The 16,373-nt window shown below is 42.9% G+C and overlaps 2 non-coding genes across 2 annotated transcripts; one reads left to right on the top strand and one right to left on the bottom strand.

The window, feature by feature from the left end:
• Nucleotides 1-13,093: 13,093 nt before the first annotated feature.
• Nucleotides 13,094-13,176, bottom strand: trnal-cag (transfer RNA leucine (anticodon CAG)). The gene has a single exon. It is a non-coding gene; the product is annotated as a tRNA-Leu (tRNA).
• A 1,172-nt stretch (nucleotides 13,177-14,348) lies between these two features.
• On the top strand, nucleotides 14,349-14,421 carry trnak-cuu (transfer RNA lysine (anticodon CUU)). The gene has a single exon. It is a non-coding gene; the product is annotated as a tRNA-Lys (tRNA).
• The last annotated feature ends 1,952 nt before the right edge of the window (nucleotides 14,422-16,373 follow it).

A 16,373-nucleotide genomic window follows, 5' to 3' on the forward strand; every position in this document is an offset into this window, starting at 1 on the left:
TTCCTGTCAGGAGTAAGTGACTCATATCTCACCTTGATCAACCAATCAGGGACTGGTAGGGCAGAGTAACCCACGTGGGTCTCTGATGCCCACGAAACTTTCAGCCAATGAACGAGCTGAAGTTCCTCCAGGTAAAAACAGGCAACACAGAGGGCCTGAGGAGAATTTCTAAGGAGAATTAGAGGGGTGCGAGACAATTCCAGGGCACGACGGCCCAGGAGCAGAAAGGCTCACAAGGGCAGGACATTCTCGCAGCGCGCCTCCTGACCATCCTCAGACTCAGCCCGGACCAACACGTAACAGCCAGTGTGTCCGAGTGCCAGAACTTTCCTTTGTTCTAAGAGTCGAGAGCGGAGGTTGCCACGAGTAACCAAAGGATCCACCCGAGGTTAGCACCAGAAGCAAGCCTCGTGAACAGGTCGGAACTGTGGACAGCTGAATCAGTATTCAGAACTAGCTTCATCAGGAACGAACCGGTCCTCTTCCTGACCTGCTGGGACCAACAGTCATCTTTTCTCCTGTGCACAAACTTTGCTAGTGAAGAAAGATGTGAAGACGGGGGTTTGAATTTAATCCTTTCTGTAGGGGGTTTAGACTTCTAAGTCACAAGCTGGGGTTTATGGCAGGAAAGGGGGTTAACTGATCAGGATTGCAGATGCAAGCTAGGAACCCCCCTGGGTGTAATGTTAAACTGACCATTTGCCCAGAACATCGTAAACTGGCCAAATACCATGAACCCCTCTCTTTACCATCAGACCGAGTGACGTCAGAAACGGAGAAGAAAACACTATATAACCCAAAAGTTTGTAACAGTACGTTGAACAATACTTCGGTTTTGTTGTTTCTTGCGGGAAACAAGACTTCGGCATTATTGTTCCTTGCATGCAATAAACTCATCTGTTTTACTTCATCTCGGGATCAAGAACCTTGTTTCTTCTGTTACAACAAATTTGGCGTAGTCGGCGGATGCTCCAGAAGGCGCAGAACTTCCCATCGGCAGGAGAGACGGTCAGCGCGCACATAACTAAGAGGTAAGGACTCCTCTTTTATTTAAAAGTCCCGACTCTCTCTGACCGATTGGGAAATCTCTGCTCCCTGTGAGAATCGCCCGAGATGACGGAGTAAACGTGAGTTTCTGAATTCCTCTGGCCCGGGGAAGGCACCGGTGTATGTAATGGGTTGTTTGCTGTAAGCCCAGAATTTGGTCTGGCAGGGGTTCCGCGGTATTGTGTACAGGCGTTCGAAGCTGGTGTATGCCTTAATTGCGCGTGGAGTTTTGAACGGGTTTTGGACCCTTACCGTGAAGTTCAGGACTGGTGTGGGTCTTAATTGCACCCGGAGTTCTGAAGGTCAGAACTGGTTTGGGTCTTAATTGCACCCTGAGTTCTGAGGCTCAGAATCGGTGTGGGCCTTAATTGCGCCCGGGGTTCTAGAGCAAGTGGTGCATTAAATGCACGTAGTTCAGGACTGGTGTGGGTCTTAATTACACCCGGAGTTCTGAAGGTCAGAACTGGTTTGGGTCTTAATTGCACCCGGAGTTCTGTGGCTCGGGATCGGTGTGGGCCTTAATTGCGCCCGGGGTTCTGGAGCTGAGTGGTGCATTAAATGCACGTATAATCCAGGATTGGTGTGGGCTTTGATTACGCCCGGGGTCCTGAGATTAGCTACGCCTTGATCGTGCACAGATTGGAGTGGCGTGGTTTCTGGCGTGGCGTGGTTTTTTTTTTGTTTTAAAGGAAGCAGGAGTGGAGGAGATATATGTATGTATGTTTTTGGTGTTTTCCTTGTTTGTGAAATACATATACACGCGCGCGACACTGGCATGGGCGCACCTCATAGTGGGGAGCGGGGCATTAAGTGGCAGGATTTGGGGGACGTTGCGACCCGAGAATCGCCCTGATTGAGCTCAGTGCGTAAGTCCACCCCGGGGCAAAAGCAGCGATGCTGGCGTTCTGGGGATGGTGAATTACTGATCAAGAAGGGGGGTTTTCGAGGTCTCGTTTCTTACCTGTGAACAGTGCGGTGTAAATCCTCTCTAAAGTCTCTGAGAGGTATTTAGATCCGGAGGTAACAGACGCCCTTGGCTGAATGAGTGCAGGAATGCACAGGTTTTTCAAGTGAAAGCATCCCCCTACTGAATGAGCTGTTACCTCACACACGACAAAAGTAAATCTTAAAGAGACCGAACATGTGCGCTAACTGATGGTTTGAGAAAGTGGTGGAAGGGTCCGTTTAAATATCGGAAAAGTGTAAGTTGACGGAAAAGAAGGAGAAAAATATGGAAAAAGCTGAGTTTGTCAGAGGGAATTTGGGGCGAAGACGCCTGTAAAGAAAGCATATATGAGTATTGATTGGCAAAAGCACAAGCATGTAGCTCCCACCCTGGTGCACGGCCGGCACCAGTGGTGGCAGATACATGACGAAAAAGAAAGAAATTGGGATGTGACTTAAAAGTGTGTTTACGGGGAAAATAAAAACCCGGAAGAAAATATACTTTACTCGCTACGAAAGAGTATAGGAAAAAAAAAAAGCTAGAAGAGGCAGTACAGGAGAATGAGAAACTAAAGAAGGAATTAACTCCTGGTCACGCTGCACTGGTTAATGTGCTGCATCCGGCGACTAAGTTATGTCCTGCTCTCCCACAGGGGAACAAACAGGCAGGAAACGAAAATAATTGGGATCAATTCCCTCAGTGGCCATATGGAGAAGGGGGGTCTGATTGGGATAACACTTGGTATGAGTGTGATAAAGACGGATCAGGGTCTCCCCTGTTAGAGAGAGGGTGCCCGCAGATCTGTACTCTCACTCGAAGTGGGAAAGGACTTGATGTAGCAGGGGCTGGTGCCGTTGATGACAGCGCCACTCTAACACTGTCTCGCACCCCGTCGAGGGGGTCTGCAATCGCACCTACCTTCCCTGATTTCCCCCATACGATCAAATCCAAAACCGTAAGATATTGACCGGTGGGCTAAAGTACCGCACCCGAAATTAGAAATGCAGCGAACCTGGAGTGTGATTCAGGAATTAAAAGGATTCATGTAGAAGTAAAACAAGAATACAGCACATTGTATTATGAAGAGAAAAATATATTCTCGATGTGTATGTGTGTTTTATGAATTTGTGTGCCGGCATGTATGTGTGTAACTGTGAGTTTTGGTATACTAAATGACGGTGTGAGTGTGTTTAGCCAGTGGGACTGGCTAGAGACGTAACTACAGAGACTTGACGAAAATCAACTTAAGGAGATTGGAAAATATAAGAGCGTCTGAAACGTATAAGTACAGTACAGGTGGACGTAAAAGTAGTTAAACAGTTTTTGTATTATTATAAATTATTATAAATTGTAATTTATACAATTAGTTGCAATAGTGGAAACAATTTGGTTTTATTCGAATGTCTCGAAACCAGACATGCTGAAACGCTGTAGGTTTAGAATCGAGACTGGGGAGAATAACGTCTTGTGAGAAAATCTGTTTACCTAACGATTAGATCCTGTAAATCCCTTGTAGCCTCCCTAAGTCTGTCCCAGTCCAGTGGATAAAAATGTACTGTTAATGGAGTGGTGGTTTCTCTGTTAGGGGATACTGGAGCACTACTGTCATGCTTGTTTCACTCCTCTGTTCAACAGTGTACTATAGAGCAATGTATAGGGGAAGATGGCAGGAGGCCACAGGAGTATTGGGACAGCAAGTTTTACTTGCCGAGTACCAGATTTTAATGGATGGTTTTATTCCAGATCTATTGGGTTGGAATATTATGCATTACAAAGAATGACTATGCAGAACAGGGTATCACGTGGCTTCAACTGGCTGTGATCACTCAGTATGTTGATGGTATTCTGAGTGCTTCCCCTGACAAGGAAACCCACAAGTCTGAGTTGCTTCAGCTTTAGAGTGTCTAATAGAAGCAGTTATGATAAGGCCCTTTTGTGTCTAGCATTGTGAAATTTTAACAGGGCCTGGGTGCAATGTTTTTTACAGGGTGAGCACAACTCTTAACAGATCTGCTTAAGGGGGGAGTGCAGTACAAGGACAAGATTGCCTTGGTTCCCGCAGCAAAAGCCACCTGTAATAATTTGAAACAAGTTCTCTTACAGGTGCTGAGACTGGGGTTTCCTCAGATGGATCAACCATTCCTTTGTATTATTGCAAGTTGCTGACAGAGGCCACCCAAGGAGCCCGCGAGCAGGTCCTGGAGGCGTGGGGACCACCACCTGAAGGAGGGCACAACCTCATCCCAGGAGAGTGGGTGTGGATCAGGAAATTTCCTTCACAGGTTCTCCAGCCCAGGTGGGACGGACCCCACCAGATCCTGTTGACAACCGAGTCTGCGGTTCGAGTGGAAGGAAAAGATCGCTGGATCCACGCCCACACTGCAGACGAGCCTCATCCCCATTTACAGACTCAGAATGAAATCATTTCTGTTTATAACAATAATTGTTGCTGTAGGACTATGTTCCGCAGGAATTAATGATCATCTCTCCCACAAAGGAGAACATGGAATTAATTCCTTTTTAGGCCTCTCCTATCTGACAGCTAAGAAAACCAACCACAGTGCCTGCTGGGTGTGTGCCGCATTACCCAAATATGTACAGGGAGGACTTCCTATGGGAGCCATTCCTTGGCGTCGCGAGGAAGTCATAGGCATGATCATTTGGAGGGATAATTTAGGAGATTTTAATATGACAAACTATGGGGGTTGCCATAACACGACTTTAACCTGCACAACATTACAATATCTACAGGAGCGAGGCTTAGAGCCCACGAGTTTCACAGGCTCTTACGCTCCTAAATATAACAGAAGCCATACACTACCATACCTGACTCTAAATAAGGAACGTGAGGGAAACATATGTTTCCAGCACACTAATGGTCTGCACTTGGTTGGATGGAGTCGTTGCAACCTTACCATCGCTGCAAATATATCCACCTCTACCTTCCAAATTCCAGGATGGGATCGGCACACCCCACAATTCGGTATAAGTTTCTTATTTTCAGAGGCATGGGGAGCGCCAAACGGAACATATTTCATTTGTGGAAAACGAGCCTACCCATGGTTGCCAGCCCAGTGGTCTGGCTCATGTTATTTAGGATATGTGGTTCCTCATATCCGTGTTCAAACCCACACCCCCTTCGGACCTAACCACAGACCACAAAGAAAATTGGCTAATTGGGAATATTATTTAGGTATAATATTTCCACAAGCCGGCATGAACTTTCTGAGTCGAGAGTTAATTCAAATGGCCTCGACTTTAGAAGAATTAGCAAATTCTACCTCATCTAGTCTGAAGGCTGTTAATGATGAGATGGTAGCCCTCAGAACAGTGGCCATGCAGAACCGACTAGCTTTAGATTATGTACTGGCGGCCCAAGGAGGAACTTGTGCAGTAATTGGCACTGAATGCTGCACATATATCCCTGATAATTCTGAGCACATCTCAGATCTGGCCCAACACATTTACAATGAGGGACAGAAATATCAGGACTATTATACTGAAAATTGGGGAATTGGGTCTTGGGTAAAGTCTGTTTTTGGGGCCTGGGGTGGAACCTTTTTATAGTGTTTATCTGTAGGAGTAGTATTGTTTATATGTATAATTGTAATCATCACATTCACAAAAACATGTATCACATCTTGCTATAACCGTGGAACGTACAATGTCATGGCAATACAGACCTGTTCGCCAAGAAAGGAAAGATCTGCCCTCTCATTGTATGTATAAAAATAGGCTACACTGACGTATGCCATATTTTATAAGGGGGAATGAAGAAAGATGTGAAGACGGGGGTTTGAATTTAATCCTTTCTGTAGGGGGTTTAGACTTCTAAGTCACAAGCTGGGGTTTATGGCAGGAAAGGGGGTTAACTGATAAGGATTGCAGATGCAAGCTAGGAACCCCCCTGGGTGTAATGTTAAACTGACCATTTGCCCAGAACATCGTAAACTGGCCAAATACCATGAACCCCTCTCTTTACCATCAGACCGAGTGACGTCAGAAACGGAGAAGAAAACACTATACAGATGCAGCCATTCAAAATGCGCGGTAAAAACCCGCTTTACGGTAACCTACCCACAAGCCACCGCGGGGCACCGGAGCATACCGCAGGGCAAGTGATTGGCTGGCCAAAATGACCGACAGGGGCACTCGTGGTGCATTGGTTGGTAGTGCAAAGATTGAATCATTTAATGTCTTTACTGTGCACATTTTAATCCGCTTAGTTTTGAATATTTATATGGATTTTACCACTAAAGGGAAATTTTAGTAGCTGAGCATAAAAAGAAGAGGAGCATAACGCATCTGAAGGTCATAAACGATATTAATTTAAAACATTACTGTATGTATGTAAACTGTACTGTGTATGGCTGGTCTTGGTAGTTTAAAGAAAAAATACACACCAGTCTTCCATTTCTCCCTAAACATTTTAAGCATGAAAGTTTTATGAAACGGTACCCAAATATGCGATTGCTGTATAGAATGAATTTTAATTAAAAAAAAATATTTAACACGAACATTAAGCTGTTTACATCTTCCGCCTGAGAACAGTCACCCGTTGCTACCCAACGCAGAATGGTGATTGGCTGACACCATCTGACACCCCTCTGATTGGAGAAAAAAGACGTGCTGGCGTGCTATACCAGGAAGAGGATTCTTTCCATTCAAAACGTGTATTTTAAAAGTTTAAGAAGTAAAAACCTTACAGCGTACACAGATTTCTAAACTGATCAGGATCGTTATCTTTGTCTTATGCATAATAATGTTCACCGCTCTGTCCAGCAAATTAATAATAAACTTTATTTTATATAGCGTTTTAAACGAATAAGTAATTAGATTGCTCATAAACCTAATCACTTGCTTTTTCTTTTTATTTAGGCTCAGATTACAACTATAGATCGAATTATTAATAACCATAATAACAACCAACCAACAAAAACAACCATATAAACATAATGGTGGTGCTGGACCTTCCAGTTTTATTTATTTATTTTTTAATCGCGTAACATAAACATATTACCGTATGCAAACTGTACTGTATACAATATGTACATGTATATTTAATGTCTTAACTGTGCCCGTTTAAGTATTGAATATTCATATCTAATTTTACCACTGAAGGGAAATCTTAACATAAACATACAGTATATGGCTGGTCTCGGTACTTTAAAGAAAAAAATACACACCGGTATTCCATTTCTCCCTAAACATTGTAAGCTTCGAAGTCTTTAACTAACGTGATACCGGAGTCAACAAGCATACTTTTAGAATTTGATTAAAAGGGAATATAATATGGAATCGCGTATCTCAAGAAATTAATAACGATATAATTATATTCATGTTGCAAAAGAACTGCAACGGACATAAAAACTCCCTTGCATGGTTTCATTACGACCAGAATCGGTCTTGAGATATTTTTAACTTGATTTACAGTATTTGAGAGGTATGTCTTAACACCGATACTACAGTGCTTAAGTACTGCTCACGTATATGTTTCTAGGTTTATATTATGCATTTCATACGGTCAAATTACTTTTGAGCAATAAGAAGCGAGAAACGGTATGCGTTTTACTTTCGTTTTGTGCTGGGACCCGTGGATTGATTAGAGATATCAAGTACATACAAGTCATTTTTTAAATGTTGTAGTTCGTCTTGAAAAAATGTTACGAGTACATCATCTATCAACAATTACACAGGTTCTGTTTCCATATTGCGGATTTTGGTTACGTAATATTATTTTCTAGATTTCACGTTGTGAATATGATGGGATGTCTGATGGGATGTTTCTAAAAATCCATCCTCTGTAAAACGTCTTCTCCAGTTGTCCTGCATATGTATTCGCTAATGAAGCTGTGTGTTCTGAGCCTAGATCTCTACATTTCTGTATGAACCAGCTTAGAGGGCTAAAGACAGCTTGTGTTTAAATTGAGTGTAAGGCAATTTATGCTTCTAAAGTCATGGTCAGCATTTATCTTTGTACTGTGTTGTAAACTTGTTCTGTGCCAAGTCACATTATTTTATAGCGTTTTTAAAGCGTTATCAAATACGGTGTTACTGTAGTTTACTGAGTCCCATGTCACATGGTCTGTGATTGAAACCTGTAAAACCGGTTTAATTCGTCACAGCCAGCACTCTTCAGGTGTGAGAGTCTTCTGCTCAGAATGAAACGCTAAAATGTTTGTGTATATTCTAATGGTAGTGGGGGCGGGGTGTGTGGGAATAAGTTTGGTTGAAACATTTTCTCTGAAAGCATTTTCTTCTTGTAACCGATCTTGTTACAGCATGTTACAGTTTACTATTATTAACCATATTAATTTTAAGTGCTTAATGTAAAATCTTGTAAAAATATATTTTCATTGTTCAAATATACATTAAGTCTGACTATCATATAATAAGTTAAATACAAAACTAAAGAAAAAATAGGGTTAAATATAATTCAAAATATTTTGCTAACAATGTTAACTGTTTATGAATAATAAAATGTATTAACTAAGGAGTAGGATGGCACAGTTGTTAGTATGTTTTTTGTTTTTTTTAACCCAATCTCCGGGAAACCATTAGTACGATGGTGAATCGGAGATTCTCAACCCTTGCTGCGTACGACTGGAAAAGAATTCGTGATCGGATCAACGAAATGCTTCGTAGGAGGAGGCAGTCTTTTCCTCTTGTCTAACAGTCTGTCCACAAACAAAACATTCCTGTTAGACAAGAGGAATTGAAAAAAAAACAATGTTGTCAATGAAAACCGGTGTGTGTGTCTCTCCCTGCTGGATGTCCCTCTCACAAACTGCTGAATGAATAAAATAATTTTATTGAAAACGAGTTTGCGATTGTCTGGTCTTTAAATTCTGTAGATACGCGATTCCATATTATATTCCCTTTTAATCAAATTCTAAAAGTATGCTTGTTGACTCCGGTATCGCGTTAGTTAAAGACTTCGATGCTTAAAATGTTTAGGGAGAAATGGAATACTGGTGTGTATGTTTTCTTTAAAGTACCGAGACCAGCCATATACTGTATGTTTAAGTTCCAAAATTAATATCGTTTATGGGCTTCACACGCGTTGCAGTATGCTCAGGCACTAAGTAAAAGGAGATGCTTCGTATTGCTTGACTAATTTTAAAAACTAAGTTATAAATATAAAAATTGCAGGCGCTGCTCTGGTGCGTCGGCTCCTACACAGTGCCTGTCTGCCGTAAGCGTTACAATATACATACAGTACCCAACACTGCTTGTACCCATCTGTCATGTAAATAAAACACCTTGAATTGAATTGAATTGAGGGGAGAAGGGGGGGATACTAAAGCCAATACTGGCTCAATGGGCTTTGACGTGCTAATGCGTTAACGGTCCGGGTGTGGCAGGCTTCCAATGTCAACTCGACTCGATTAGAAGACAATGAACGTATTTTAGCCCTAAATGAATTAATAGCAAACATGGTTTACATAAAATACATTTTTCCAAGAAAGTTTATAATAATACGATCTATAGTTGAAATCTGAGCCTACTTTAAAAATAAAGGAAAAGCATTTTCAAAGAGCAATCACGCTGTGTTTATGAAGAAAAAGTGATTAGGTTTATGAGCAATCTAATTACCTATTCGCTTAAAATGCTATATAAAATAAAGTTTATTTAGAGATGAATGATCAGTGTCGCAGTTTAAATAATGTGAGTCAGGAAACTAACACAGCGCCACCGGATTTAATAACGCAATAAAAACGCTATAAAATAATGTGACACAGTACAGCACAGTACAACAATACTGACCATGACTTTAGAAGCATAAATTACCTTACACTCAATTTAAACACAAGCTGTCTTTCTGTATGAACCTCTAAGCTGGTTCATACAGAAAATGTAGAAATGCATTAGCCTGATCATGATTAAAAAACACATAATTAAACACGCGTTTGCGATTTAAATCAGAACACGATTTAAATCAATATAAATGTTTATATTGTAACGCATACTGTCCCGCCTCCATTTCTCTATAACAATTTACTGTTGCACACACACACACAATAGAAGCAGGAACCACTGTCAGAAGGGAAGATATATTCAAAATATCGCAAATATCGATCATGTTGCGATATTTTGAAATATAAAAGTCAATTGATTGTCCATAATATCGCTTACCTATTTTTTCGAAGAAATGTTTGTTAAAATAAAAGTCCAGCACCAGCTGGATTCGAACACACAACCTACCAGTTGGAAGTCACGCACCTAGACCAGTAGGCTACAAGACAGCTCGCATGTTCAGGTAGGCGAAACAGCCTTACACAGTCCTGCCGCAGTACACGGATATAATCATACCGTTATTAAATTCTTTAGATACGCGATTCCATATTATATTCCCTTTTAATCAAATTCTAAAAGTATGCTTGTTGACTCCGGTATCACGTTAGTTAAAGACTTCGAAGCTTACAATGTTTAGGGAGAAATGGAATACCGGTGTGTATTTTTCCTTGTGATATTTTAAGCTCTAGTTGAATGATAGGTGTCGCATTTTAAATCATTTTCGTAGCTAGAAATTATGAAACGCCCTGTTAAAAGCAAGGAAGTTTTTATGCCCCGTTGAAGTAAAACAAAATGCCTGACAAAGTATGGCTTGGACAGATTCCAAGTGCTTGTACAAATGTGCTAAAGAAATTATACTTTGAGTATACAGCTTGTCCAAAGTCATCCATTATTAATACTATTAGTAATATCTTCAGTAAAGGCTTTGATGCATAAATATTTCTGATAAAGGTAGGTTGTGTACTTCTGTCCAACTGAGCAATCTTGCTTTCATAATATATACCAACATTTTAATGACTGATGATTAACATGCTGTAATACACAGTTCAAAATTAAAGGCTCAAATGCTGTACATGAGAGGTTAAGCTCCCCCTGGCGGTTTTACAAGGCGACGCCGGATAGTTAGTCACGTGACACACGTGAAATGCGTGATACCGCGTGATACTGTGACACGCCCACCGGGGTATGCCGCGAAATACCTCACCCATTTTGAATGGCTGCATCTGTAGCTGACAATCTTCTGAAGATGCAGATTCAGCTTTGGGGAAATGGACATTTTATGTATGCAGATGCTTTTCAAGCGCTGGTTTTAGAACGTCGCTGTGCTTCCAGCATCCTTTTCAGCCTTCTAAACTGGCTACCGAGGTGCCGATCACATTGTAAAGCGGTTGAGAGGCCGGAGCTGCTCAAACCGCTCTTGCCGTTTCCCATCAATCAAAAGCACTATGTTGTTTCTTTGTATGGAAAGCTTTTCAAGTCTGGCATCGACACGCACCTTTCCTGAAACGTCCAAAAGGTGAATGCTTCGCAAAGAAATCCAGTCTACCTTCAGGGGGCATGATGTTGAAATCGGAATGAGCCCTGGGTGGGCTTGAAGCAGCAGCTGTTCAGTTAACAGCTGCACAGAAACGCACCCCGCTTGCTTTGTATCATTCGCAAGTTTCTGGTTAAAGAGTAAAAAAGGCTGGAATTCTTCTGCCAGCCGGCAGGATTTCTTCTGCACTCACCCAGAAAAGCCAAGAATTGTATTTCATCTTTCGCAAGCTGTATTTTCCAGGAGGAGAATGAATACTTGCATTAAACTGAATCAAGCCGACAGAGACGCACAGCCGTTGTTTTTCTCCATGGGAAGTTTTTCGTTAAGGAAAAACACCGTTGTCATTTTCTTGCCAGCCGGCGGTATTTCTTGTGCAGCGATGAGCCAGATTTGTATTTCGTATTTCGCAAGTTGTGTGAATTTCTTGAAGTTGAAAGTGAATTCGCTCCAGAAAAGAAATGTCCAGTCGCATGAAAGCCGTGGCTGTTTGTTAAACCGCAGGACCTGAGCTTGCGTTCTGTTTCTCATGGCGTTCGCAAAGGCGATTCCTGCCTTTAAAACTGCTGTGACTGCGACTGAAAGTGGCGTGTGGCGCAGCTTCTAAAGTCTTGTTGACGCTCCTCGATGTTGCTTTCTCTCTGCCTAAGGAAGTTCGATTGTCGCGTCGGAACGGGGAGACCTAATCCTTCCAGCTTTAAGCCACCCTTCAGTCTTCTGAAGGGTGTCCGAGTGGTAGCATGTCATTTGGCTTTTTTTTGGGGGGAAGCGGAGAGCGACATTGAAAAAGGTTACCGCCGCCGCCTCGCCCTCCGTGTTAAATGATCGCAAGCCGGCGGCGGCGGCGCTCCCTGTAGTCGTGGCCGAGCGGTTAAGGCGATGGGCTAGAAAGCCATTGGGGTCTCCCCGCGTCGGCTCGAATCCTGCCCACTACGGCGCCCTTCTCCTGTCGCTTCGGCCTGCCCAGAAAAAGGCGGAGTGCCGTTTCTCTCTTCCTGCTTCTTGTACAAACGCTAAATCGCTTGGACCTGCTGCCTTGGAAGTAATGTCTTCAACATCCACCAGTGACATTTCACAGCTGGAAGCACACAGCCACGCTTTTGGCATTGGCATGTCTTTTGCGCCCTACTTCCAGCCTTTGAAGACCTAATTATTCAAACTGAAAGAACCGGCTGAATGAGTGTTTGCAGTGCACCAGGAGGAGCAGGGACCATAGCATTGGAGGGGTGAGGATGGCGCAGATGGAAACGTTTTCATGCGCTCCTCTGGGAGGAATGAAAAGAAAAGACGAAACCGGAAACAGTAGTAGCCGCAAGAGGAAGTGTCTTCAAGCGCCAAGCAAGCGCTCCTCGTTAGTATAGTGGTGCGTATCCCCGCCTGTCACTTGGGAGACCAGGGATGGATTGCTTGACGGCGAGCCAGGTTGCTTTTCTCCCATCAGATTCCAACCGCTAATGCTAACGCAGTGTGTGGGAGCTTACATGCTTTTCCTTTCCCGTCTTTTTCGGACGACTATTCCAAAGGGGTAACCTGAAGGAATAGGGGCCTGAAGACACGAGGCATTCTTAAACCAGCACTGGGCTGCACGGCCTTCTGTTGTGATCAGGTTATATTCGAGTCAAAAAGCCAGAGCATCCGCTTCCATCCTATGGAGCACGAGCTAAATCGGAAGAGGCAGGGGATACACCTACGCCTATCGGCGCACGTTCCCTGCGTCAGGCTGCTTCACCCATTTGCACCCGACTGGAGACGGCACTGAGCAAGCTTTTTGTCAGGAGTGGGATTCGAACCCACGCCTCCAGGGGAGACTGCGACCTGAACGCAGCGCCTTAGACCGCTCGGCCATCCTGACGCGGGCCCCCTGTCCCGGGGCGGTCTGATGAGCCACCGCGATCCCACTACGCTCCTCGAGTATCGCACTGTTATTAATACTACAGTGTGACTCCAGCATTAAAATGTTTGGAAAATGTGTCGGCTTTTATAATCCAGTGTAGAGCAGCATGTGATGATTTGTGCTACAACACCAAGCGCTCAAAGTGACGTCTGCGTTTGTCGTTGAAACTTTCAACTCTTTCATCACTTATGTAGGAAATAAAAAGAGCAGTTGTGCGCCACACGCAGAGAGGCCGTCAGCAGAGTGGCGCAGCGGAAGCGTGCTGGGCCCATAACCCAGAGGTCGATGGATCGAAACCATCCTCTGCTACGTGTGTCCTATGCACGATTCATAAGCATGCCATCGGGTTAGCAAAGTGCCTTCAAATAGTCTGCATCTCCCTTTCTTTAAATTCTGTCCTGAGTTTCTCTCTCGTGTGTGTTTGTGCAAGCTTGACACTTGCGGGACTCTTTAATCTTCACCAATACGGAGATGACCAAATGTGTCTTCGGTTGTTCTGAGGTCTTTGATAGTTTCTTTGAAAGCTTCAACTGAACCTCGAAATCGAAGCAGTTATGTTTATATTGATTTCTCGCTGTAATCATTACGAACCAGGAACAGCCAGCACACTCGGTCGCATTAGTAATTATGTCACGTCTCTACTTAGCAGAGCATTCAAAGGCCCACTGGAAGTAGTAAAGCACTAAAACACTGCAAAACTGAACTCGGGAAAATCATGCTGGGAGCTCTGAGCGATGTCTGCATCCAAGCCATCCAATACGGACTCTGAAACCTTGGAATATCAACACTATGATGCGCTACCTTTTACCTGGAGCAAAACGATGGAATTAGAAGAATGCTTACCGCAGGATACAACTGTGCCGCTGTTATTTGGAGCACGGTTTTCACTTGCATGAAAACTACAGCAGAACGTAGAAGGATGATCACTGAGGAGTCCACGCGGGCATGCTGAGGAGATTGTAGGTCGTACATTTCAATGATTACTGACATTTGCGCTGCTGGAGGTACAGTAATCAACAAAGAACAGGGTGTGCTACTCTCGAATCCGGTCAGCACATGATGAAAAGCCAGGAAGTATACCTTGTCAAATTGCCGTCAACAGGGACAAGTTAACCACCAGCTCCACCGGCGCCCGGCTAGCTCAGTCGGTAGAGCATGAGACTCTTAATCTCAGGGTCGTGGGTTCGAGCCCCACGTTGGGCGGTGCCCGTCTCCTTATTAACAAAGTTTCCCGCTCATCCTTGAACCTCTTACACCTCGATGGTACCGAGCACTGCGTTTTAATGCACAGGTGTGATCAAACCGAGATGAAAAGGGCGTATCTAGCTCCTTGCCCGAGAGATAAATCAAGGGTTCCGCAGATAATCCCTTGGCTCCGGTCACCCGGACGCAGATAGGAGCTGCAGCCATCATAACTTGTATGAAAACTAAGAAGAGCTCCTGTCTATTTACAGTTTCATTTACTCTAGCGTTTCCTTAAACATTGCGTGTACGAAGGCTAAGAAATTGGAGAGCTATTCTAATACAATAACTATTAGGAATCTTTTCGGCATAACAGTTTCACTGTGATTTTGCAGGTAACACGTACGTTGGGAAAACATTTTGAACGCGATCAATAACCGCACTGGAAAAATGTGGGAAAGAAAGGGCGAAAAGCGACTCTTCAACATGTGGAAATATCTTCCTGAGCGGAGCCCTCTTCTCGAAGCTCAACACTCTGCAAGAGTCACTTCTCCCAACTTGCGCCCGCAGGTTTCCGTAGTGTGCCTGCAAAGAGCCATCCGCTTGAGACAGGTGCACCTCCCGATTTCATTGAACTAAGCTAGATGCACAATTTCTAATGCAGCCTTCATCACAATAGACAGTTCATTTCTCGAAAGCTTGTCGTAAAAAAAGGAAACAAAGAACGAAAACGTATACAGATGCAGCCATTCAAAATGCGCGGTAAAAACCCGCTTTACGGTAACCTACCCACAAGCCACCGCGGGGCACCGGAGCATACCGCAGGGCAAGTGATTGGCTGGCCAAAATGACCGACAGGGGCACTCGTGGTGCATTGGTTGGTAGTGCAAAGATTGAATCATTTAATGTCTTTACTGTGCACATTTTAATCCGCTTAGTTTTGAATATTTATATGGATTTTACCACTAAAGGGAAATTTTAGTAGCTGAGCATAAAAAGAAGAGGAGCATAACGCATCTGAAGGTCATAAACGATATTAATTTAAAACATTACTGTATGTATGTAAACTGTACTGTGTATGGCTGGTCTTGGTAGTTTAAAGAAAAAATACACACCAGTCTTCCATTTCTCCCTAAACATTTTAAGCATGAAAGTTTTATGAAACGGTACCCAAATATGCGATTGCTGTATAGAATGAATTTTAATTAAAAAAAAATATTTAACACGAACATTAAGCTGTTTACATCTTCCGCCTGAGAACAGTCACCCGTTGCTACCCAACGCAGAATGGTGATTGGCTGACACCATCTGACACCCCTCTGATTGGAGAAAAAAGACGTGCTGGCGTGCTATACCAGGAAGAGGATTCTTTCCATTCAAAACGTGTATTTTAAAAGTTTAAGAAGTAAAAACCTTACAGCGTACACAGATTTCTAAACTGATCAGGATCGTTATCTTTGTCTTATGCATAATAATGTTCACCGCTCTGTCCAGCAAATTAATAATAAACTTTATTTTATATAGCGTTTTAAACGAATAAGTAATTAGATTGCTCATAAACCTAATCACTTGCTTTTTCTTTTTATTTAGGCTCAGATTACAACTATAGATCGAATTATTAATAACCATAATAACAACCAACCAACAAAAACAACCATATAAACATAATGGTGGTGCTGGACCTTCCAGTTTTATTTATTTATTTTTTAATCGCGTAACATAAACATATTACCGTATGCAAACTGTACTGTATACAATATGTACATGTATATTTAATGTCTTAACTGTGCCCGTTTAAGTATTGAATATTCATATCTAATTTTACCACTGAAGGGAAATCTTAACATAAACATACAGTATATGGCTGGTCTCGGTACTTTAAAGAAAAAAATACACACCGGTATTCCATTTCTCCCTAAACATTGTAAGCTTCGAAGTCTTTAACTAACGTGATACCGGAGTCAACAAGCATA

This window comes from Lepisosteus platostomus, chromosome 24, assembly GCF_059453375.1.
Source record: "Lepisosteus platostomus isolate fLepPlt1 chromosome 24, fLepPlt1.hap1, whole genome shotgun sequence".
Lineage (NCBI taxonomy): Eukaryota > Metazoa > Chordata > Actinopteri > Semionotiformes > Lepisosteidae > Lepisosteus > Lepisosteus platostomus.